General features: G+C 38.9%; 1 pseudogene; it reads right to left on the bottom strand.

Moving 5' to 3' along the window:
- Positions 1-6110: 6110 nt before the first annotated feature.
- LOC127629500 (2-(3-amino-3-carboxypropyl)histidine synthase subunit 1-like) overlaps positions 6111-26508 on the bottom strand; it is a 121300-nt pseudogene continuing 100902 nt past the window's right edge.

Here is a 26508-nt window from a genome sequence, read left to right as displayed (position 1 = left end):
CAACAGAGCCACCAACAATCCCTGCTCGAGCTGCGTCAAGACCAGGATCACTGGTTCTTTGAGATCGTACAAGCTCAAGCAGAGGACCAGCATACAACTGTCCCCAGACAACCATAGCCCCTTTCCCCCACCCACGCTCTTGAAAATGGGGCGGAAGATGACGCTGAGGCCTTCTTCGATCTGTTTAAGCGGACCACCGAGATCTGGGGCTGGCCACGTGACCAGTTGGCAGCCAGGCTCCTCCAGTTGTTGTCCGGGGAAGCCCAGCTTCCTGCCCAACAATTGGCGGCGGCTAACCTCCTGGCCTTTGACCAAGGTGGGTCGTAGTCCAGAGCAGTACCGCCAGCTCTTCTGGTCCTTGAATCTGGGGAAAACAGACTGCCCATTTGCCTTCTCCCGACGGCTCCGAGACGCAAGCCGGAAATGGTTGCTGGCGTAGAACTGCCCCGCCATTCTCCCCCTCAGGTGGAAGTGTCCGCCGACGCAGGTGCAGGTGTGGCATCTGGGCCGGCCTGCTGGGATTGCTGGGATCAGGGGCACTTCCGGGATCAATGCCCTGTGATGGAGCTGGGGATGGTGGTCCGGATCACGGACACCCCACAGGCTGCCCCCGACCGGGCCGGAGCGTTCCAGATACTTGTAAGGATCACTGGCTGGTGTTTTTACGGACATTTTCAACCTGTCCCTCTCCCTGTCTGTAGTCCCCACATGCTTCAAAACTTCCACCATTGTGACTGTGCAAATTGGCGTCCTGTTGCTCTGACCCCCATCATCAGCAAATGCTTTGAGAGGCTAATCAGTGATCACATCTGCTCTGTGCTGCCCACCTCACTGGACCAATTGCAGCTTGCCTACTAACCGCTCCACCGATGTTGCCATTGCATCTACAATACACACTGCTCTCTCCCACCTGTAAAAAAGGAACACCTATGTGAGAATGCTGTTTGCTGCATTCAGCACCATAGTGCCCTCCAAGCATGACGTGAAACTCCGGGCTCTGGGCTTAAACAGCTCGCTGTGCAGCTGGATCCTGGACTTCCTGTCAGGCAGACGTCAGGTGGTTAGAATGGGCAGCAACATCGCCTCATCACTGACCCTCAACACACTGGGCTGTGTTCTCATCCCACTCCTGTATTCCCTATACACACACATGACTGTGTGGCAACACATAGCTCCAATGCCATCATTAAGTTTGCTGACGAAATGACGGTGATAGGTCTGATCACTGACAATTATGAAACAGCCTGCAGAGAGGAGGTGCACACTCTGACACACTGGTGTCAGGAGCACAACCTCTCCCTCAACATCAGTAAGACCAAGGAACTTGTAGTGGACTTCAGGAGGAAAGACAGAGTACACACCCCCATCACCATTAATGGAGCACTGGTGGAGAGAGTCAGCAGCTTCAAGTTCCTCGGTGTCCACATCACTGAGGAAATCACATGGTCCGTCCACATTTTTTTGACCTGGTTCAAGTGTTTTTAACTGCCCCATCCTTCAAAGACAGTTCCTTTGTAAAGCTTGAATCATATTATGACAGGTTCACAAACAATCCACACTGACATGAGCAGAAAAAAAAAAACAAGAAAAAAAAAAACACACTCACATAGTCCAATGAATGTTGAAATGACACATACACATAGGTGTTAGGAGGCCGGTGTTGTGCTGAAATCTGACTCCACCCCTAACCATGAGACAGGAAATGAATGCCTACATCCACCTAAATTTGAGAGTGAATAAGAGAGACAGAGGCAAATAATGATATCCTGATCACATCTGCAAGCAATTGCTTTCCAGCATTTAAATGACATGCTAGCCCATGCAAAATAAAGCAGTAAATCAATCTGCAGCAAACAGCATGGCTTGACAATCAGGAAACACTCACTGTGTGATAAGGTAGACAGCATCACCTAGTGGACACAGAGAATTATAAATACCTACCTGACAGATTTGTATATGTAGAGCTGATGTAATATTATTGATGCTAAATGAAAAAGCCTTAGAGCAGTAATTCTCAACTGATTTTGCTTAGGGAGCCAGATTTCACATTAAATATAAAGTGGTGACACAACACTTTATTGGATAGTTGTGACAATTTTCTCATCATTTATGAATCCTCATGCCATCTAAGATGTGAATGACTTACTTTCTTCTGCTGAACACAAACACAGATTTTTAGAAGAATATCTCAGCTCTGTAGGTCCACTCAATGCAAGTGAATGGTGTCCAGAACTCCAAATGCTCTAAAAAGGAGATAAAGTCAAGATAAATGTAATCATTAAGACTACGGTGGTTTAATCTGTGTCTTCTGAATCATTCCAGTTGGGTTTGGGTGAGAACAGACCAAAATATAACTCCTTTTTCACTGTACAATTTGACAGCAGTCGCCTTTACGATCATGATTTCAAACTCAATTACACTTCCAATAGCGCCATCTAGCTTTGCACATGCATCAAGCACTAGGAAGTGTAATAAAGCTTGAAACCATCATTGTGTCTAGAGACTGCAATGGCAAAGCTGTACAGTTAAAAAAGAGTTACATTTTGGTCTGTTCTCTTCCAAAATCAACTGGATCACCTCAGAAGACATACTGTATAATAAACAACTGAAGATCTATTAAAAGTAAATTCACTGGTTTTAGGTTGTTAAAGTTGGAGGGGTAAGACTTCAAAAAGATTAACCGCATGGTAAAGGGTGTGACATATCAACCAATAATCTCAAGTAATAAGCTCTGTAACAGGATAATACTCAAGTTACAGAAAATATCCATATTTTATCCATATACATACACAACACCATATTCCAGCTCCATACACTTTATTAATCAAGACATAATGCCAAGAAGAAAAGAAAGTGAATCAAAAGGGACAGAAAGTATTAAGACAATGCCAAAAAGAGGAAAAGATCACTGGAGCGAGGAGAGAATGAAAGGAGTAACTTTTAACGTAACATTATGATTAAAATGTTCTTAATATTGTAATACATATCCAATTTATAACAATGCATTTACATCATTTATGCATTTGTCAGACGCGTTTATCCAAAGCGACTTACAGTGCACTTATTACAGGGACAATCCCCCCAGAGCAACCTGGAGTTAAGTGCCTTGCTCAAGGACACAATGGTGGTGGCTGTGGGGATTGAACCAGCGACCATCTGATTACCAGTTTACCAGTTATGTGCATTAGACCACTACACCACCACCATTCCATACACAATGCTACACAATTGTAAACATACAGTCATGCACACACAGACACGTTCATTGTCCTACTAATACCATTGTCATGTAATTTTGTTTTAAAATGAAATGAATTGGTCATTGATTCAGTGGCATGTTAAGTTTTAACATTTCTGGTCTATTTGACCTGATAAGGCTGCCCATTTCTTATATTGGTTGTCTTTTTGGGTGAATTTTGACAAATTAACTTCTGTGGAACAAAAACATATTTTTTTTTATTACTGGCGGCCAAATGTTTGTAATGATGTACAGATTTTGCACATATGGAAAGAAATTGGTACTTTTATTCCAAAGTGGCATTAAATTAATCACAATGTATAGTCAGGACATTAATAATGTGAAAAAATGATATTACAATTAAAAAAAAAAATTCAAAACTTCTTAAATTAAGAAGAGTTCTCATTTAAAAAAATAAAAATCCTCCATGTGCAGCAATGGCAGCTTTGCAGATCCATGGCATTCTAGCTGTCAGTGTGTCCAGATACTCAGGTGACATTTCACCCCACACTTCCTGTAGCACTTGCCATAGATGTGGCTGTCTTCTCTTCTCACGCACCTTACAGTCTAGTTGACCCCGCAAAAGCTCAATGGCATTAAGATCCATAACAATCTTTTCCAATTACCTGTTGTCCAATGTCTGTTTCTTTGCCCACTCTAACCTTTTCTTTTTGTTTCAAAAGTGGCTTTTCCCATAAGACCTGCACCTGTCTTCTCTTTACTGATGTACATGAAACTGGTGTTTAGTGGGTAGAATTCAACGAAGCTGTCAGCTGAGGACATGTGAGGTGTCTATTTCTCAAATTAGAGACTCTGATGTACTTATCCTCTTGTTTAGTTGTACATCTGGCCTTCCACATCTCTTTCTGTCCTTGTTAGAGCCAGTTGTCCTTTGTCTTTGAAGACTGTAGTGTACACCTTTGTATGAAATCTTCAGTGTTTTTGGCAATTTCAAGCAATTATAGCCTTCATCCCTCAAAGCAATGATTGACTGACAAGTTTCTAGAGAAAGCTTTTTTTTTGTTGTTGTTGCAATTTTTGACCAAATATTGACCTGAAGACATGCCAGTCTATTGCATACTGTGGCAACTCAAAAAACAAACACAAAGACAATGTCAAGCTTCATTTAACGAACCAAATAGCTTTCAACTGTGTTTAATATAATGGCAAGTGATTTTCTAAAGGTTATGACACACAAGTTTCCCATAACTAGCATCTACCTTCTGTGGTGTCCACCAAGTGACTGATTTACTGATATACAGTGGGGCAAAAAATACCTTAAGAAAAGATAACTAAAATGGATTAAACTAATTTGACAGGCCTCTGATGATTTCACAGTCAGCATCTTTAATGCCAGATTCACAGGGCTAGGGCTGCTTTCCAGAACACATGTAGTCCATAAAATATTTTACAATGAATAATCTCTACCGACAGTGAAAATTATTTCAAGATTCGGCCTAATCCATTGTAGGGAAATTGGCTCCATGTGTCTCACTTGACTGATCACTTGGCTGATCCATCCAAGGTTTCATTGTTCACAGCGTATAAAAGAAAATATATTTAATGGAATTTGTGTTGTACCAGTTATTCAAAGTTTTTGAGTCAGGGTTGGGAGCAGGGCTGGATTGGTAATCTGGCATACTGGGCATTTTCCTGGTGGGCTGACGCACTTTTGGGCTGAACAGGGGCGGACTGGCCATCGGGAGAACCGGCCAAATGGGCCGCGATATGCTGAAATGAGCAGCTACGTTATGCAGAATGGGCCACAAAACAGTGCAGCGATATGCCGAAGGGGGCAGCGATATGCAGAAAAGTACAGCGACACCCCTCCCCCCAACAACAACTTTTGGGCCAGTTTCTATTTAAAATCCTGGACCGATTTCTCTTCCCAGTTCACCCCTGGTTGGGAGGATTACTTTTGAAATGTATACAGAATTCATTCTGTAAAATGTAATTTGTAACATATTCCATTATATTACTCAAGGTCAGTAATGTATTCTTAATATTTTGGATTACTTCTTCAGCACTGGTAGATTTTTTCTCTTGTTTTGACTATAAAAACTCTGCCAGTACAGTAAGCCAAAATACACATGTTAAAAATACATTCTCTGAAAAACCTAAATATCTTATGCAGTGTTGTTTCTAAAACAAGACAAATCAAATTGATCTTGTTTTAAGGATTTTTTGATATTTTTACAGGTAAACAATAAAAAAACTATGTTCAAGAATAAGATTCTTGCCCTAATATCAAAGGTCTTACTAGAAAATATTAATTATGATCCAACGTGAATTTTCTTGCTAAAAAATATGATCGTGTCTGGTAACATGTGCATGTAAAATGGCTAGAAATTGCATTTTAGCTTATCATAAACCTGACAATTTACACAAGGTTTATTTCTATTTCTTCGGCTCCAAACTTAATTCTCTGTCTGCTCGTATGAATGTAACACATCATAAGAAAGTGTTTCACTGCCGTTCAAATGCATTTTGGATCGCATCCTATATATGTTTAAATGTTTCCCATGCAATGTAATCTCTTCAGTAATCAAAATACTTTTTGCATTATAATTATAATATAATTTTTGTAACTATATTCTAATTAACAATGATATAAATTGTAACTGTAGCGGAACACAGTTACTTATATTGTGTATTTTAAATACGTAATCCTGTTACATGTATTCTGTTACTCCCCAACCCTGCTTACAGTAAATGGTAAACATGTAATTTTATTCTCTGTACAGATGAAATGTGTTCTGTACAAAACATTCAAAGTCTTTTTGTTGTAGAACCACTGATGGCATAATGAGAAAGGCAAAAGCATGAGCTGGAACTCAGAATGAGTATTATCTTTCTCTGCAGATGAATAATTCTTAAAACACTCTCATTTCCCCAGTGTTATTTTGAAAGGATGAAGGTCACCTATGCAATATGGTTGGCAGCTTCTTTCTAACTGAGGGACAAGATGATTACATTTAACTAAAGCCACCCACATTGTGCAAGATGAAACACTGCACATTTAGGGTCAGCACTCTTTTCAATGGATTATCTCTATCGAACACACCAGCGGTATGCAAGTATAAAAAGAAATACACATATAAAGACTTTATTACACTTTTGCATAATCCCACATTCTTTCTCTCTTTCATTACCACTTTGTTTTATCTCCCTTTCTCTGCTTAAAGGGATAGTTCACCCAAAAATGAAAACTTTGTCCTCATCACCCTCATGTTGTTCCAAACCCATATTACTTTATTTCTTCTGTGGGACACAAAAGATGATATTAGACAGAATGACAGCCTCAGTCAACATTCACTTTGATCATATGAAAAAAATATGTAATGAAAGTATATGGTGACTAAGACTAACATTCTGCTTAACAAAGTTTGTGTTCAACAGAAGAAAAACTCTTAAAGGTTTGGAACAACTTACTTACACACACACACACACACACACACACACACACACACACACACACACACACACACACACACACACACACACACACACACACACACTCTTAGTGCATAACAGCAGAATTTGATAAAGTCTGTTGTGGACACAGAACTCCATAGTGAAATAACAGAGCTGAGCAGTGAGCTTTGATTGGCTTGCATGTCTCCTGCATATGTCCACAACGATCTGTGGTTGGCTAGCAGATCACTGGTGTTGAGAGCCTGACAGCCACAGGAGATGCTCTGCTCACGGCCAAAGCTCCTCACCTCCTGACTGCCATCTAAATTTGAAATCTGTGGGAGTTGGAAAGGAGATTAAGGTTACGACTGTGACAGATTGTCCAACTAAGAACAATAACACTGGGATGAACTTTTAAAACAAATTATATCAGCAAAAGAGAACACCAAATACTTATCCTTTAACATTTGAAGATATTAAATCTTCAAAACAGAAGAACCTCTGCACAAATGTTAGATTATGAGTAGGTGCATGGAAAAAAAATACTTAAGAATACAATCAAGACAAAAATCCTGCACACTGTTGTTTCTTGCAAACAGAGTGCAAATTTATTGATAGAATTTTTCAGTCATGCGACCTTCGTCAGGTATTAAATAAAAAAATTATATTGTATATAAGCATATTCCATTAATATATATATATATATATATATATATATATATATATATATATATATATATATAAAATTGACTTTTTTTATTCTGTGTAATTCTGGAAAACTGATTTAAACATACTAACAGTGCTAAATTTTGTGGCTAAAATTATGATTAAAAAAAAATGTAATAAATTAATATGGAATGTGGTGTGGATGTGTGGAACTTTGTGAATGACTAGCATTTAAATTCTGTGAAAATCTGTTGAACTTTATGCTGGCACAGATTCCACGTTGGTTTGCTAATGCATATAAGCTAATGCCATACTGGGTTCCCAAACTTTGACCAATTAATTTCCATGATATTTCCATAAATTTTCCAGTCATTCGGAAAAACTGGATAAGGGTTTGTAAAAAATAATTTTGTGATCACAATCCCAAAAATATATTGCTGATGAAATATTTTACAGCAGAAATATTTTCCATAAATTTTTCAGATTTAATTATTTTCCATGACTTTTTCAGGCCTGGAAATCCTTATTTTAAAATTCTTTGGTATTTTCAGGTTTTCCATTACTGTAGGAAACCTTACTATACAATAACACCAAATATCACTTCCATAATAGCTGTTGTAAACAGCTGATTAAACAGTTTCATGTTTTGGTTCAAGAACAGGTGCCCAGTCTCTAACTCTGTAGTCCATCACTAGGTGGCACTGCAATATAACATTATTCTGTATTTCTCACCACCTCTGTCAGCTTTAAAAAGGTTTCATTTAGCATATATATTATATTATAAAAAAATCTAGTATATATTATATTTATACACTGCAACAAGGAGGAGGGCATGGCCGGGCCGTGATGGTGCAGGCCCGGTGCTGAATCAGCTCAATCAGCCGGGACAGGGATAAAGAGGAGCCGAGGACATAAGTGAGAGAGAGAGAGAGCGACGAACGTGCCTGTGTCATTATGTTTCGTAATTCAGCTTTGTATGTCAAATTAAAGTTCTGTTGATTGTTCACTCTGGTTCTCGCTTCCTACTTGGTAGGGAAGGCAGATTCTTCCCCAGTGGTGCTGAAACCTGGGATAGGAGGAAGACACACCGTCAGAAAATCTCTCGCCACTGGGGGAGGGTCGCGACGCCAAGGATGAATGATACGGTGGTATTGGAGCGGAAGAGCATGCTGTCATCCTTCTGAAGACGAAGGAGTTGCTGCCATCTGGCAGGGGAGCTCGTTGCTATTTACCAGAGGGCAGAGGAGCTGCTGCCATTCGCCAGAGCGGGGAGGAGCCACTACAGTCCACAAGGGGCCGGGGGAGCTCGCTGCCATCCGCCGGGAGGTGGAGCAGCTGCTGACGTCTGCCGGGAGGTGGAGGAGCTTGTTGCCATCTACCAGGAGGTTAAGTCCAGTGCCATCGGCCGGCATCGCAGAGGACCGCTACCCAGTTGGCCGAGGACCGAATGGCGGTGTTGGTTGGGCCAGAGTATTTTTTCTCTCTCTCTCTCTCATCTCTCTTTTTCTCTGACTCTCCCTCTTGCTCTTTCCATCTCCCTCCCCTCGTCTCTCCCAGGGTCCAAAGTGGCAGGGAAGACATGCCGGCAGAAGGACGCCTGGAAGGGCAACACCTCCTCTTCAGGAAGGGAGGGGAGTAAATCAAGGCGGAGGTTCCCCCGAGTGTGACAAAAGAGGAGCCGGGGATGCCAGCGAGAGAGACACAGGTGCCTGTGTGCGTGTCGTTATGTTTCAGTTCAGCATTGTATGTCAAATTAAAGTTCTGTTGATTGTTCACTCCGGTTCCCGGAGGCAGAATTTGGCAGAATTTGCCACATACACATTTCTGTTTGCATATGAAAAAGCACTGACACACACATGTTCTTTTTACACACACCCAGGTCAGAAAGCATACAGACTGGCTAAACCGACTGTCTGCTAGCTGCCTGTCACACAGGTCAAATAAACTACAACACATAGAGACTGTATCACCTAGATATCAAATAGAGACTGTGTCTGTCCCCCAAATGACCAAACACAAAGCCTTTAAGTTATTTAGAATTTTTTTTATTGATGCCAAACTAGAAAAAGAAAAAAGAATTGAAGATAAACATCTAATAAAGTTTGGGCTGCTAAACATTAGATCTCTATTATCAAAACTTGATGCTTTATCCAAGAACTTGATGTAATTACTGAAAATATGGATATAGTCTTCTCTATCACTCTATACAGTGTTGCCACCCTTTAGCCAGAGGGGAACTGGTACCCCTGAAATTCCATTTTCTCCATTAATTAACATCTTATGTAGTTTTGGGGTCCTTGCCACAGTCACATTTGGCTTGCTCACTTGGGGCCTCAAGAAAAATTATATTTAAAGAATGATTTTCAATCACGTTTATCATTTAAACTGCTAAATGAGGACTTTAAGATATTACAGACACAACCACATAATTGTTTATTACAGCATAATTTTCTGTAAAGCTGCTTTTAAGTAATGCAAGTTGTAAAAACGCTATACAAATAAAACCATAATCCTAACCATATCAGAAACATTTACACATTAATTAAATAATGATAGAATCCCTTTATTAAGCTGTTTGAAATAAAGGAACAATTTGGAAACACTTGGTCTTCACAACAGAAGCAATTGTTTGTGTACAGGCCTTTTTGGCTGGTTGTCTGGGTGATTAGGAGTCCAAGCCCCCAGGCTCTGATTGAAATAGAAATCCATAGGATACACCTCCTGCCATCCGACCTGCCACAAGGCTACTGCTGCCTGAGTGAGAGAGAGACACGTTGTTAATTAAAGACATCAACTGACTGCAGCAATAACCACTGTAGCTGTAAGCCTCAGGAACAGGAATAATCTTGAGAAAACAACATGGCAGAGCTGCCAACATCTGACTAGTCGATACATGCATCAACCATGAGCTCAGCCTGATATCAAGGGAGCTCTAGTCAAACACAGCACTTCTAGTCTAAGAGGGCATATCACATGACTCGCACAATGCAAACAAATTTCCTGACTGACTCGATATATTATCAATGCTCAAAAGATCTTCCCCTCTGGCGAAATACAGCAAGCAGAGACTGAGTGCAGGTGAGATCCATGCTGTTTCATGTGACCTACAAATGGAGATGAATACATTACCAGCCCTCCAGAAGAATGTTCCTCTTGAATGTGGCTACATTCCATAAATTCTGGCAGGATCTCACCCTCCAGACGGAGCTGCTTATTTGAATAATCAATTTACTGTGTACGTCTCCACCTATGGGCAAGTTAGCTCACTTTGTCCGTGAGGCTTCTAAAACAATAGTATATATTTCACATATAAACAAGCACTTTTCTTAATCCTATAGAAAAATTTAGCTTTCCTTAATATTGTAACTCCTAGGGAGAAATCACAACACATTTTGAACTATTTTACATCTACCAGTCTATCGTTTAAACCTGTTGGGATTTATTTTGCGATAATGACTATCAATAAATCTGTCGTCAATCTGATTATCATTTAAACCTGTTGGGGATTATTTTGTGATAATAACCATCAATCAATCTATCTGTCTGTCTATCTATCTATCTAACTGTTTATCGTCTAAACCTGTTGGGATTTATTTTGCAATAATGACAGACTATCTATGTGTCTGTCTGTCTGTCTGTCTGTCTATCTATTTATCTGTCATTTAAACCTGTTGGGGTTTATTTTGCAATAATGACAGGCTATCTCTCTATCAGTCTGTCTATCTTTCTATATGCCAATCTGTCTGTCTATCCATTTATCGTCTATACCTGTTGGGGTTCATTTTGTGATAATGACAGACTGACTGTACATTATTCTTTACACATAGCCAGATAAATGATAAAAACTCTGGGAGGATCTCACCCGTCAGACTGAGCTGCTTATGTGAATAATCAATGGGCTATGTTTGTCTGTGCCGGTGGGCATGTCTGCCCACTTTATACGTGCGGCATGCTGTAATGTACAGATCTAATACTGCTGGAGAAATGACAAACTCCCCCGCCTCTGGTGAGGATCTCTCTCTCTCCGCTGACAATAATACAACACTTCACAAACAAATGCTTTTCCATAAATGTATCTTAAATACCCTTCAAATCTCAATACCACAGTCACTCTTTTTTTTACTGACTGAAGAAGCAACAGTAAATAACAGCATGAAGAGCTTTAGTGGAAGTTCTTGCCTGAATCTTCACAGGATCGTTGAGGATGACTTGATCCACAGTAGATGTGTGACAAATTTGGCAAGCACTTTTATCCATCTATCTATCCATCCATCCATCCATCCATCCATGCATCCATTCTTTTATGTCATTTATGGGGATAAATAGCTTTTAGATAAAAATCTCACCTGTTCTGCATGTGCTACCATCCTCAGTCATTTGTTCTCTGTTCTTCCATTCCTCCCTCCCTTATTAACCCTGACATTCTGACACATCCATCCCTTCATCCCTCTTTCGCTAGCTTTTCATCACTGCTGTGTATAAGCTGCCTGCTAATCCGGACACTGACAAGAGAGGCAAGTGTGTCATACTGACTATAAATATAACATGAGACACTCTGAAAATACCCTCTCTCTCTCTTCGTACTTCTCTTTAACACTCCCTTATTTCACCTCATCTGTTCATCATGACTCCATAGAAAGAGCAATTACATGTAGAGATACACTTAAGGGATATTCCACCCAAAAATGAAAACATTTACTCTCTCACTCTTTGTTGTTAGAAATCTGTATGACTTTCTTTTTTTAAGTGAAATATAAAAAATCATACAAGTTTGGGATAACATTGATGTAATGTTGTAATTGATGTGACTAATTGAGTTGTGAGTGATGTGAGTAATTGATGACAAAAATTTCATTTTTGAGTGAACTATCCCTTCAAGTTGGCAGTTTCCTAGAAAACGTGTGCTACAGACTCCATTAATTTGTGTTTTGGCTGGGCAGGAACAAGGCATCTCTTTTTAACATAGAGGGGGCCGTCACAAAACATTAACTTGTCATTGCTGCATTCTAATGCATTCTCATAATGTTGTATTTGCTTTATGCTTCTATGACACCAATTGCTTTCTAGCATGAGCCAAGTGGATATGAAAATGGATTACTATGGCACATAGAATATAAGAGCCATGCAAGTTTATGCAGCGCCTCAATATGGTTCCAATGAGCATTATCATTATTCACTGAGAGATATGTCGTAAAAAATAAAAATCAACATAAATGAGCTTCTACTGGTTCAGTGGGAATGTTGTAGTGATAGAACAATATATTGGACATGCTGAATAATCAGCTAATATTTGTCCGATATATTATATTTTTTGGAGAGTATCAACATCGGCCGATTAAAAGTGTGCCAGTTAGTTGGATAGTGCACATTTTTTTTTTATGGATTTTGACTAAACATTGAAAAAAATAGGTGTTCATTTCATTCAATATATTTTGGGGCTAGTAAATTTAACACGTATATTTTTGCTATTAACAGTTGACTGTATAATGCATAAAAAAATATTAATGCAATTAATACAGTAAAAAAAAAAAATCACTTCCTAAAACATTACTAATATTTTTCCCCACTTATTAAGGCTAAAATTGCCATATCTAAATTTACAGGAGGTACAGGCTCGAATTGACTGCACATCCTAGCACAAAAACTGATTATGTTGAGCTCTGCACACTCATTCCTTATATGAGATGCATGTCCTGGACATAATAACCACTGTCTCTAGGTACTCACCACTGCTGACCAGAAGCACCCCACTAGTCTTGCCGTTTCAGAGATTTCATGAACCCAGTCATCTGGCCATAACAATTTGGCCCTAGTCAAAGTCACTCAGGTCTTTACTCCTGCCCATTTATCTTGTATTCAACACATTGACTATGAAAACAGATTGTTTATTGTTTAGATCTTATCAGCTAATCTACCCAGACCTTAACCTGTGGCCTTGTTAGGAGACAATCAATGTAATCTGGTCCACCTGCATGTGGTCATAATGCTTTGGCTCATCGGTGTAAGTTTATCTTGACAATATAGCTTGAGCTTGAATTCACCACCGAAACAATGGAAGTGAACAAGAAAAATTCCTTCACTTAAAAGATTTGTTCAAAAACACTGATTCGTTGACAAACTTAACTAGTTCAAAACCAGAGTATGAGTGAATTATCATTTTTAGGTGAAATAACCTATCCCTGGACAAAACTATTATTTGGTGTTTCATCCTGGCCTATTTTGACCTGACATGGTTCTGGATGTACTAGTGTACTCTGTTCTGCTGATGAGAGTGACTAAGAGAAGACAGACACATTTGGGTTGGCATTGTACTTTGTTGGCCAGTGGGAGGAGCTACTGTTCTACCCTGAGCTGGCAAACTCTCCTGTCTGTCTCTGTGGAGAAGAAATGGTAGGCAAACAAACCCTGCTCCTTCTGCAGTGCACAACACACCGCTAGCATTAGGATGTGTGTGTGTGTGTGTGTGGTTGTTTATTTGCGAGAGCATACAGACACGTGTTGTACAAACAAATGCACACAGAGCATGTATATTTCTACAGGTGTACACACATACCCCAAAACAAACATTCATAAATTCACTCCAAAGGTTGACAATCATGAGTGTCAGCAATCGAACCCTCAGACAGTCTGTTCTCCTGCCAGACAACAATGACAGACAGGGCAGAGGTGAACACCTGCAGTGAATCTGAACAGCAGAAGTGCTGCTGTGTGGCGTTTGTGAAGGGCGAGGCATTTCTTGTGGTCTGTGGGTTTTTTTAATATGTTTTGATTGTAAAGGTAGATGGAGAACTTGGTGGTGCATACCTCATATGGAGACAGCAGGGGTTTGGAGAAAGCAGTTCCCCAGTCGATGGAGAGTCGGGGACCAGCGATCTGAACCCACCTATATGGGAAGATTAATAAAGACAGAGAGAGAGAGAGATGTAGGTAAACACTGTAAACCTAATTTATACAAAGGAAAAAGCTGAACATGTATTTTCCTGAATGCTCTGAAGCACCCTAGGCAAATAAAGCCTGCATTTACAGTACATGCAGCCAGGGCCGTAGCAAGGTAATCAGAGCCCCCTGGCTGTATTTTGCTCTGGGCCCCTTTCCTATTAAAAAATACAGTTTAGAATTTGTTGTGGGGCCCCCTGGACCTTTGGGCCCTTAGAATCATTACCACTTTTCAACCAACTAGCTACGGCCCAGCATGCAGTATCATTTTAAAATGTGTTCATTATATAAAACAAATTGAACAACTTAATAGAGATAGGAACAGTTGTACATTATTAATGCAATGATATTGACCTACAGTAGCTAGCTAAAATCTCAACTAACATGCACAATTGTTAATAAAGTATGTCACATCCAAACCACACCCACGATTAGATTAAACCAATTATAAAGGCTTCAACTAGTCAGGTCAAGTTTCAGCGCTTGGTGAAAACCGGTTTAGAACAATTTATTACATTTTGAAGGAAGATTACAAAGAACTGTTATCTTTGGAATAATGTGCAAAGATGAATATTGAACAATGAGGCCAGGAACATGGATTAACAACATAAATAGTGTCATTTTCAGTTTATGCTGACTGTAATCTTTATACTGCAAACCTTAGTAAAGTTTCAAACCTATTACAGTTAGTTATCCAGGGTTTACGCTTCTTTTTACCAATTAATTTCCATGATTTTTCCATTACTTTTCAGCGGTTTGTGATTACTAGATAAAAAAGTAACTTTTCTAGCAAATGAAATATTTTAGAGCTGAGAGTAACTAGAAAAAGTTAATACTGACTACAGAATCCTTGATGAGAGTGCTATACATGCACATTCGTAAAATGATAATGCTTAATGCACCAATAACATGCAAAGTCATGTTAAATGCCTTAATCATGTTAAAGGGATAGTTCACCCAAAACTGAAAATTCTCTGATCATTTACTCTTCCTCATGCCCTCCCAGATGTGTATTACTTTCTTTCTTCTTCTGAACACAAATTAAGATTTTTAGAAGAATATCTCAGCTCTGTAGGCTCATACAATGCAATTGAATGGTGACCAGAACATTGAAGGTCCAAAATGCATATAAGTAAAAGCAGCATAAAAGTAATCCATAAGACTCCAGTGGTTCAATTCATATCTTCAAATGTGATAGGTGTGGATGAGAAACAGATCAATATTTAAGTTATATAGATATATCGTTTTTTACTATAAATTCTCCTCCCTGCAAGTAGGTGGCAATATGCACAAGGAAATCTAAACACAAAAACAGACAGAGTCATATGGATCTACAGAGCTGAGATATTCTTCTAAAAATCTACATTTGTGTTCAGCAGAAGAAAGTCATACACATCTGGGATGGCATGAGTGTGAGTAAATAATGAATAATTTCTTAAGCCTTAACCACTTAAACTCTGCTGCATATTTTGGCTGCCGCCAAAAAGTTTTCACATCCAAATTAAAAAGCTAACATTACACACATATAATGGTCAGTTGTAAAATATGTCTCTAATTTACAGTAAAAAAAAAAAAGATTCCAATAATAAATAAACAAATAATATTGCATATGTTTACAATCTTTTTTCATCCTATCTTTGAAAACCTGTAATTCAGGCTCTGTATGCTCTATGTCCCTGCAGTGTTTTTTCATTCCAGTAGATGGAAACAAGTACTAGAAAAATAAATGTCCCATTCTTACTGGCTTATCCAGTGTGTGCAAGTGTTGTGTGCGTGCGTGCCTGTTTACGTTATGTCATCAAAAGCAGAGAATAAACTGATTATTCTAAATCTAAAGTAAACACTGTTTTCTTGCATTGTTGGATTTTTTTTAATAAGCTTATCTTTAGTTGATAACATACTGGTGGTGTGCATGTAAATGCAGTCAATGACTATTCAAGTCTTTTTCCATGCCATTTCTAGACCTGGAAATCACAAGTTTAAAATTCCCTGCTATTTCCAGGTTTTCAATGACCGTGGGAATCCTGTTACCACAAATAAATAATGAAATATTTAAATAAAATTTAAATCAAAGACCTTATATTATTAAAGATCAAGCATGAAGAAAAGAGGAGCAAGAGAACACACTTGGCGAGGCAGAGCACACCTCGGATTGCAGAAAGAATGTTAATGTGAATATGAGCTGCATTGATGTGCAGAGTTGATGCTCTCTCCTGTAAATATGAGAGTAAATCTGCACTGCCCTAAAGCTTTCCTCCAAAGCATTATTATTTAGACAACCGTGGAGTCAAATAAAATAATGAGAAAAAGAGGGAGGAGGGAGAGATAGAGAGCTGAGGTGAGAGGGGGAGAGAGAAAGAGGCAGCGATAAGAAAGGTTAGGTGAGCGAGAACAACTGCACTGCAATGCCCTAGTCTCCACGGACCTACCCTACATAGCAGCCAGACTGGGCGGTAGAGGGAGAGAGAGAATAAGAGAGAGAGAGAGAGAGAAAAAGAGGAGGGACAGAAAAGAATAACAGTGACATGAGAGGTGAGGCAGGGCTGAGGGAGTCACATGAGGAATAGTATGAGTGATCGTTGGCAAGTAAAGTGAGAGGGTGTCTAGAGAAGCTGCATTTGTCTTGAGTACGTGTGTCATGAATACAGAATCAGTGGAGCTGGAATTGTGGGAATTCCGATACCTAATGCAAATTAATGTCACATCTTTAGGCCTTTGCACACCTGCAGCTAATCCACACACTCGCATATCTTAAAAGCATGAAAATATAAATTTAATACAAAGAGGCGTTAAAGGGATAGTTCACCCAAAAATGAAAATTCTCTCATCATTTACTCACCCTCATGACATCAAAGATGTGTATGAATTTCTTTATATAAATTTGTTTTTTTTAGAAAAATATCTCAGCTCTGTATTGGTCCATACAATGCAAGTGACTCGTTACCAGAATTTCGAAGGTCCAAAAATCATATAAAGGCAGTATAAAAGTAATCCAAATGACTCCAGTGGTTAAATCCATATCTTCTCAGTGGATATGATAGGTTTGGGTGAGAAACAGTTAAATATTTAAGACCTTTTTTTTTTTTACTATAAAACTCACTTTCACATTCTTTTATTTTGGCGATTCACATTTTTTTTTGTGCAGATCGCCACCTACAGGGCAGGGAAGAGAATTTACAGTAAAAAAGGACTTAAATATTGGTTTGTTTCTCACCGAAACCTATCATATAGATTCTGAAGATATGGATTTAACCACTGCAGTCGTATGGATTACTTTTATGATGCCCTTTTGGACTTTCAAAGTTCTGGCAACAATTTACTTGCATTGCATGGATCTACAGAGCTGAGATATTCTTCTCAAAATCTTTGTTTATGTTCAGCAAAATAAAGAAAGTCATACACAACTGGGATGGCATGAGGGTGAGTAAATGATGAGACAATTTTCATTTTTAAGGTGAAATATCCCTTTATCACAGGATCCATTCTAGCATTCAAACAAAGCATGTTTTTAGAACTTGACAAACATAAAAGAAAAAATTTCTTACATAGTTTTATCATTTAATACTTGTCTCTCAGGTCGACTTAGATATATATATATATATATATATATATATATATATATATATATATATATATATATATATATATATATATATATATATATATATTTATTTATTTATTATTATTTTTTTTCATAATTTAATTCTTGTAATGATTATTTCCCAAGCTGACTCTGACAGGTTAGATTTAAATGGGCCATTTTATGCTGCTGTGCCTTTAAGACCTCAATGTAAACACCCTCTTCATCTTTAAAATGACTAACAGTGCTTTGCTGAGTTTATTTAAAGGCTGCAGGTTTGCTGTCGAGATGCTGAAAAAACATCAGACATCAGACAAAAACATGTAAAGGTGGAAGATGCTACAAGTTTGTCTTGACTTTCTGTTCTCTCCTCTAGCCAGGATTGATTGTGGCTTCACCTTGAACACTCATAACTGGGTCAAGAATGTCACAGTGAGTAAACAATCCATAATCCAAAATGGACGTTTGCTGGTTTGAATCCCTGTCAAGTGATCCGATGATGTTTGCGAATACTGGAACCACATGACTCCCGCTATAATCTTTGCCTTAAGCGTGACACTTAATCTTTAGTTGATCCAGAGGTTTGCATCATGGCATGCCTGTTGCCAAATTATCCACACCCCCAATGCAAACAAATCAATGACAGTACATTATTGAAACCTATTCCATGGATAACGATTTATAAAAAACCTGATGAGACTATAGGCAGAAGTTGTTTTTAATTGGGCACAGATTGATGCAACAGCTGCCTTTCTTAACTAGTGCTTGTGTGAATTCGGTTAGTCTTCCTGAGCCAGACTTTTCAGCTTAAGGTCTGACCCATATTGAGGATCACTGTGGCCAAGAACTGCAGTATTTAGAAACAGGCCGGCTGACATGTAAAATACCAAAAAGGAAAATTTAGGGGTGTGTAAATCTGAATCAAAGCAAGCATAATAATATTAAATAAAGACTGTCATGTAACAAAGTTGTGGCCAGTTCAAATAATGGTGCAAAAGTTTCCACAAAAAATTGCACAGTACTTGTATGTAGAAATGTGTTTATATAGTGTCAAGAAAAAGTATGTGAACCCTTTGGAATTAGCTGGTTTGGCATTGTAACATGATTCAAATGGGAAAAGAGGAGGCAGGAACCGGCTGAACAGTCAAAGTAATATTTAATAAAACAAAAAGACACAAAACACAAATGGCAGCTGTGTGTGGCTCTCTCTCTTGAACTGCCGCATCCTGCTGCACTTATCCCTCTCCTCAGCTGATTAGCCCTATTGGGGTCCGGGCGTTCGTAGTCACGGTCCGGCCCCGCCCTCCTCCTCATCACACTCCTCCCTTCTTTTCCTCAGGCCGGGGAACCCAGTCTGTAGTGTGCACTTGGCATTTCAGTACAGTATGTATCAGACAGTCCATGGGCAGGCCATCACTAGATGACACTAGATGCAACAGCTTCTTTAGTTAATTATTGTGTGCACTTCCCATCAGGGGTTCTGTCTAGTTTAGTGGAATAAAAAAAAAAGCATATACAGAGATCTTGCAAGGAGGGGAATGGGGTTCTTCCTCAGAAGTCCAGTGCAGGCAAATAAAGAACCCATAAAGACAAAGAGAAATAAGGCATGAGCAGTAAATGCATATATTAACTTGGTGTCTGTAGTAGAATCAGATTTCAGATATACAAGAAGGGTTTGGCTGCATCGGGAACCTCAGCACGCCACCAAATTCAATTTACAGGCATATCAGAGGCAACATCTTTCCCCTCACCAGAGACAGCCCCAGCAGAGACTCACTCCTCCGTCTGTCCGCATCAAGCCCATTCTCCCAATCCACTTCTGCTCTGTACTTTCTGCCATTAGGAGAGGAGAGGTCAAAGACGTGTAATGATCTCCTACCCAGCAAGAGAAGGTTGGGGGCCGAGACTTCACAAGAAAGAGTCTAATTTGAGGAGGAAGAGGAATGGGAGGTCTATGATGACTGAGGGGGTTTCCTTACAGTAGTGGTAGCAGCTGCTTACAATAGCGCAATTAACCGCTCTGATCCTTCGGGAAATGGGTGCCGGTGCCTCCAAACATCACTTAAAGCTAACAGAAATGTGTAATTACATTAGGCTTACAATAAAGGGCACATATACATTGCGATGAAGGCTGGTTGTATGCTCTGCTCTTGTGAAAAAAAGAGGGAAATTTACTGATGTTTTCAAAAAGACACAAATCTTCCTCCCATTGATTTAGAAGTACAAGAAGGGAGATTCAAGTTAGCTAATAGCCTGTAAACTTTGTTCAATCGCTGTTAGCAAAGTTTCCAGCAACAAGTTGTTTGTCTGTCCACACTGAACATGAATATCCTGTGCGACTTGGCACAATCACAGCCAATCAGAACATACTTGATGTTAAATACTGTATACTGTTATGTAGAATGGGATTTTGGACCAATGAGATTTCACTGAGGGCAGGATCGTTGTGTAACCATGCCATTTAGTGCGTTTCATTGACAAGGTTATGGTTTAATTTTCCATTGTGATGTTGTAAACTCAGGATTAGAATGGAATGAGAGTGCAAGTCATGAGTTACCATGTACTAAAGACGTTCCACCAGCACGGTTTAGTATGGTTAGCTACCTGTGCTGAGTAATCCAGGACAGTAAACAATTTGTATTCATACTGTACCGAATCGCGTTCAAGTGGAAATGCTGGTGGAAGTGTTACTCACCATGCTGAGAATCGTTCAGTTGTTAGGATGCGGGGTTATACATCCTTGCGTGTGAGGAAAAAGGGTGGTTCACTGTGGATGGGATGTCGACGCTCTCGCAGGTTCTCAGTATATCTGAATGCTCATATATAAAGTATATGCACTAATTTGCACCACCGGTAAGACTAGCATCAAATGCAGGTATCTTGCAGGTACCTGGTATTACATACCTGGAGGTATATCTGTCTATCCAGAAATAGTGTGCTCTCCAACAAAATGATGGATGCAAGATGGAAAAAGTGCCTGGGCAAAAGAAAATCAATTGTGAGCACAGCATTAACCAACACTCACATTACCCTCTGAAATGTCTTCCTTTCACATCATTCTCTGCTCGTATCTTCATGTTTCCATAAAGATGACACCAATCTGTAGCAGTCACAGCGCAAACTACTGACATTAATGCAGGAAATAAGAGAAAGAGAGATTAGAGGTGTAACTTTCTTCTGGTCAGGGTTGTGCCTGAATCCCATATGCAGTGTCACTCTAGTAGCACGTTGAGTGTGGCACGACTGACGGGGGTGGTTAATACCACCCACTTTCTCTTCTGGAGTTTTTTGCTCTCATTCTCTTTTTAACAGTCTCAACACCTTCCTCCACCTCCCCCTCTTTCTTACATAGACCTTCTGTCCCATATTCACCCACTTCTTCATGTTTGGAGGGAAGTTGTGCCCTTCTCAGATCCCCAGAAACAGAGGCCAGGCATTGAAGGAGTGGGTTGGTAACTGTACAATGCAGGGCTTCGTACAGTTGAAACAGCATTCACAATTTATTTTACTTCCATAATCTATACCTAATAAAGCGCAACATTGTCCCCCACTTTTTCAGCTGTCTTGGTTCAGGAAGTGAATTTATCCATTAACGTTTTCCATGGGGATTTCATAAAAGGCTTCTTATCTTATCGACTGTTCGATTTGAGATGAATAGCAAAGTGACAAAGGTACAAGACTGTACACTATGTTTTTAATGAGGGAATGAACAAAAAATTCCCATGAAGCAAATAATGCAATAGAATTAAAAATGATGGAAAACTATAAAACTATTGATTTTAAGTTGATTTATTATGCATATTATATTATTATATACATTTAGAAACAATATATTTTAAGTTCATAGCAAAATATTAACATATATACAGTATATAAGCAGTTCAAGAGTGTAGAGAGACACACACGGTTGCGTCATGAAAGTGGGCAGTTGCTGCCAGGTTTGTTTGTTGCAATTCTCTGATGGATCCTTCTGTACTGGATCATGAGTAATGTAGTTCTTCACCAGGAATTCTGTATTTAAATCAAATATTTTTTTTTTCAATTAACTTGAAATAAAGCGGACTCATGGATTCAATAGAAGCTTATACCATTGATTACCAACCTCAGAGCTTGCAGTAGGTCTGTCTTTAAAGGTTTCTAAGTTAGCTTTAAAAATCAATTTCCCTATGGAAAAAAATATGGAATTTCTACTTCCAGAACCAATTTCCTGTTGCACTCTACTGGCCGCTGCCCTTCTGAAAAACCACCAAAAATTATTTATTTGGAATAACATTCATGATACACTCACTGAGCACTTTATTAAAAACACCCTTACACCTACTTATTCATGCAATTTTCTAATCAGCCAATCGTGTGGCAGCAGTGTAATGCACAAAATCATGCAGATACGGGTCAGGAGCTTCAGTTAATGTTCACCTAAACCATCAGAATGGGGAAAATTTTTTATCACAGTGATTTTGACCGTGGTATGACTCTTGGTGCCAGATGGGCTGGTTTGAGTATTGTATGTAACTGCTCATCCCCTTGGAGTTTACTCAGAATGGTGCCAAAAAAAGATCTGCGAATGGAAATGCATTGTTGATGAGAGAGGTCTATGGAGAATGGCAGGCTGGTTCGAGCTGACAGAAAGGATACAGTAACTCAGATAACCACTCTGTATAATTGTAGTGAGCAGAATAGCATCTCAGAATGTACAACACGTCAAACATTGAGGTTGATGGGCTACAACAGCAGAAGACCACGTCGGGCACTTTATTGGGACTATAGTGTTCCTAATAAATTGTTCAGTGAGTATATGTACAGTATAAAGACATTTCCATGACTTTACATTTTTTTTATTAATTTCTACTATATATCCAGGCCTGGAAATCTCAATTTCAAAATTCCCTGATATTTCCAGGTTTACATGACCATTTGAACCTTGTACAAATTCCAAGACCACTGTCATATTGACCACAGAAGGAGGAGGACAACAGAGGATATTCTCATAAAACAATATCTTTGTACCCATCCGACAAGGCTTGTGATAATTCTACCATTACTCGCTGGTCCTCAAGGTGTGGTGGGGCTCAGATTAATTCACACCTTCCTGCAGAAGGGCTTTTTTGTGTGTTGCACAGAAGCTAATGTTTAATTGTGTGAAATGGAGAGCGTGACTGTGCATGTAAATGGAGGAGAGACTTACGCATCCACGCTTGCCAGAAGCGCTAGTTTCCTGGGGAAGATCTCAGAGAGAAGTAATCGAGTGTACAACCTGCCCAAAGACTCCAATCGAGACTCTAAGTGCTACAGAGAGAGAGAGAGAGAGAGAGAGAGAGAGAGAGAGAGAGAGAGAGAGAGAGAGAGAGGAGCTGAATCCTGAATTTAAAATAGATTTCAATAAATAAATAAAAAACAGCTAATTTCATACACAGAGCTCAAGATCAGTTAGAACAGTTGCCCAGATCAAAATGACTTGACAGTGTAGGAGGAAAGCAAACAGAAAATCATTACAGCTATGAATATCCCAAATTTATTGAGGAACAAGAAAACAGATGCCTATCAACTAATGAGAAATGTTTACACCAGTTAAATAGGTTGAAAACTGGCTGTCTTGTGGGCAACACTATTGTTAATCATCTTATGTATGCTGACGATCTGGTCCTGCTTTGTCCATTTAGTGTTGGGCTGCAGGAAATGTTGAATGTGTGCTCTCAGTATGGCCTTGATCATGACATAAAATATAATGCTAAGAAAAGCCACTTAATGATAGTTAGAAGCGATGAGGACAGGAAATCAATTTTCCCAACATTTTATTTGGCAGATAGTCCTCTTGCTGTGTGTGAGGAAACTAAATATTTAGGTCATGTCATATCCAATGACTGGACAGATGACTAGACCTATATCGTCAGCGATGTAAAATCTACTCTCAAGCTAACATGCTTATAAGGAGGTTTTCTTTGTGTTCTGACTTTGTGAAGTGCTCTCTGTTTAGAACCTACATCACACCGCTATACACTGCTCAATTGTGGTCTAACTATAAGAAAAAGAGTATGCAGAGACTCAAGGTTGCATACAATGATGCAATGAGGTTGTTGCTTCGTGTCCCTAGGTGGCATAGTGCCAGTCATTTGTTTGTGTCTACTAGAGTGCCATCTTGTGAGGCACTTTTAAGACAACTTATGTTTAGTTTTATGTGTCGCCTGGACAGGTCAGTGAACCATATAATTGAAGCCCTAGTAAGTCCGCTGAAAAGCTGTTATAGATACACCTCTAGGTTAAGACGACACTGGTGTAATAGCCTGTATATCCTATAGGCTAATATGGGAATTTGTATGTGTTTATGTATGCATGTATGTGTTATATGGACCTGTGTCTGCAATAAAGCTTAAATTTTACAGGACCGCTGTTCTTGTATACACTATTATTGATGAAACACTTTGTTCTTTAAACCCTACAAACAACAGTGTCTTAAAAACAGGCAGTGTGTTACAATCATAAATGGCTATTTTAGCTTGATTTTTGTGGACTTTAATTAATAATGTGGAGTCACATTTGTTGTTAATGCCTTGATTTATTGGTTTCCCAAAGGCCTATTAAAAAAAACACTAATGTGTACAAGTGATCTAATTTATCACTTTGCATTGGCAGAGGGATAACTTCACAGATATTTATCATAAGCCATATCACCTGATCATAAACCAACAAAGGCTACTACTATTTTGAGAGATATACAGCTAGCTACAAAGTGTACCGCTGTCTTGTTTTTATGATCTGTCTCATCTGACGAAAAATGTAATTGATATGAACATTTTCAGCTCTCACTTCAAATCCACCTTTGACGTCACTCAGATCAGTGTTTCCCAGCCTTTTTTGTATTGCTGTTTCTTGTTACATACACCAAACCTTTGTTTAAAGTGAAAAGTTTATTAGCTAGAAGCTCCAGTTTAAAGGTTTACGTAACAAGTAAAAATATCAGTATCGTATCAGCCAAAGTGAACTGTGAATTATCGGTTATCAGTATCGACCCAGAAATTCCATATTGGTGCATCCCTACAAATGATCATTATTATTAAATGACTAAAAGGGCCATTATTACAACTATTCACTTCTAAACTAAAAACAACTGATCCTGTGGGTAAAACAGTCTTTCTAGGTAGATTCCTCTGAGACATCTGAGCTTGTTTGTCTATCACTAATGGTTTTGTTAATCATGAGAAACTTTATCTGAGAACAACCTTCCTGATGACTAATTAATTAATTTAAATTACTTTATATAGCTAAGTGAAATCCAGATGGGACATTTAACATAAGTAATTCAGTTTTTGTACTGTAGGTAGAATTTAATTATCATCGAAGCTCAACATACATGAAATATTATGAGTGAACCAAACACATCACTTGCATATCTTTTAAAAGGCGATGCATATGTTATTTAATTAAGTACAAAATAATAATGATATTAATTATTTTAATATTTTGACAGCCTTAATATTGCCATTATGTAATAATAAAATACTTCATTTATAAAAAAAAAAAAAAAAAAAAGTCAAGTGGAAAAAGTTGGCTCTACTCTTCTCCTCCAAGTTAAGTGTATGGACATATAAGTTAGCTTAGTTAACCCTAAAACATTTCTCAATTGCTCTTTGTCAAACCATGTGTGAGACATACAGTGGAAAGAAAAGGTATGTGAACCCTTTGGATTTAGCTGATCTCATCTTCAAAGTCACAAGTGCACACTAATGTGCTTAATCAAACAATTACAATCTTTCATGTCTTTACTGAACACAGCCCAGTAAACATTCACAGTGCTGTGGAAAAAGTAAGCAAACCCTTGCATTTAATAACTGGTCAATCCTCCTTTGGCAGGAAGAACCTCAACCAAGTGTTTCCGATAGCTGCGGATTAGACCTACACGACGTTCTGAAAGAATTTTGGACCATTCTTCCTTACAGAACTGCTTCAGCTTAGCCATATTGTTAGGATGTCTGGTGTGAACAGCTCTCTTGAGGTCATTCACAGCATCTCTATTGGGTTAATGTCCGGGCTCTGACTGGTCCACTCCAAAATATGGATTTTCTTTTATTTAAGCTTCAGCTGGCTAACAGACACCATGACAAAAACTTGGGAATTCATTTTTCCCTCGATGATGGCAAGTGGTCTAGGCCCTGAAGCAGCCCCAAATCATGATGCTCCCTCCATTGTACTTCACTGTTGGGATTATGTTTTCATGTTGGTATGTGGTGCCTTTTTTACACCATACGTAGTGTTGATTGTTCTTCTCAAACGATCTAACAAGAGATCTAACATTAGTCCACAAAACATTTTCCCAGTAGCGGCAAACTTCAGGTGCACAGCAATGTTTTTGTTGGAAAGCAGCAACTTCCTTCGTAGTGTCCTGCCATGGACACCATGCCTGTTTAATGTTTACCATATTGTAGACTCCTGAAGTTAACCAAATTCCAATGATTCCTTCAAGTTTTAGCTGTCACTCTAGGGTTCTTTTTTTACCTCACATTCTGCAGTGTGCCCTTTGAGCGATCTTGGCTGGATGGCCACTTTAAGCGAAAGTAGCCACAGTACCAAATCATTTCCATTTACAGACAATTTTTCTAACTCTGGACAGATGAATATCTAAGCTTTTCGAGATTCCTTTGTAACCCATTCCAGCTTTATACAAAGCAATGTTTCTTGT

This window comes from Xyrauchen texanus, chromosome 36 (assembly GCF_025860055.1).
Source record: "Xyrauchen texanus isolate HMW12.3.18 chromosome 36, RBS_HiC_50CHRs, whole genome shotgun sequence".
In the NCBI taxonomy this organism is placed as follows: domain Eukaryota; kingdom Metazoa; phylum Chordata; class Actinopteri; order Cypriniformes; family Catostomidae; genus Xyrauchen; species Xyrauchen texanus.
This window is presented reverse-complemented; position numbering and strand designations above follow the sequence as displayed.